Source organism: Octopus bimaculoides, chromosome 3, assembly GCF_001194135.2.
Source record: "Octopus bimaculoides isolate UCB-OBI-ISO-001 chromosome 3, ASM119413v2, whole genome shotgun sequence".
Lineage (NCBI taxonomy): Eukaryota > Metazoa > Mollusca > Cephalopoda > Octopoda > Octopodidae > Octopus > Octopus bimaculoides.
The window spans coordinates 54,804,370-54,804,871 of NC_068983.1; positions in this window are offsets into that span (position 1 = coordinate 54,804,370).

Genomic DNA, 502 nt, shown 5'->3' on the forward strand with positions numbered 1-502 from the left:
CTTTTTTGCAATAAAAATGAGTGATTTTTAGGCGGAGTTCTTTGCTATTTTATCAAATTGTTTTGCACATACCAATTGCAAATGCGATGCAGTTTGTCTAGGTTTACATAATTCTTTACAAAGATGAAATATTTTTTATTAGCAAAGTACAAAAAGAGTTTCAGTGCAAAGAAAAATGTTTATCATGATAAGAGAATATTGCTTTTTTTTTTTTTTTTATAATTGAATTCCATAGAAAACACAAAAGAAGCCATTACTATTATTTTGTAAAGAAAATCATACGACTACCTATGAGATGATGAAAAACACTGATGTAATTATTTTTTTCTCCTCTGCTTCGAATCATTCCTGTAATATAATGCAGTGAGAATATGAGCTCTGTATGACTTCTAGTATTATCATGACATTATGTATCATGTGCATGTGTGTGTGTGTGTGGGGGGGGTGAACAGAGGCATCATGAACAGTCAACTTAATCTCAGTATTGTCTTCCAATATAGAC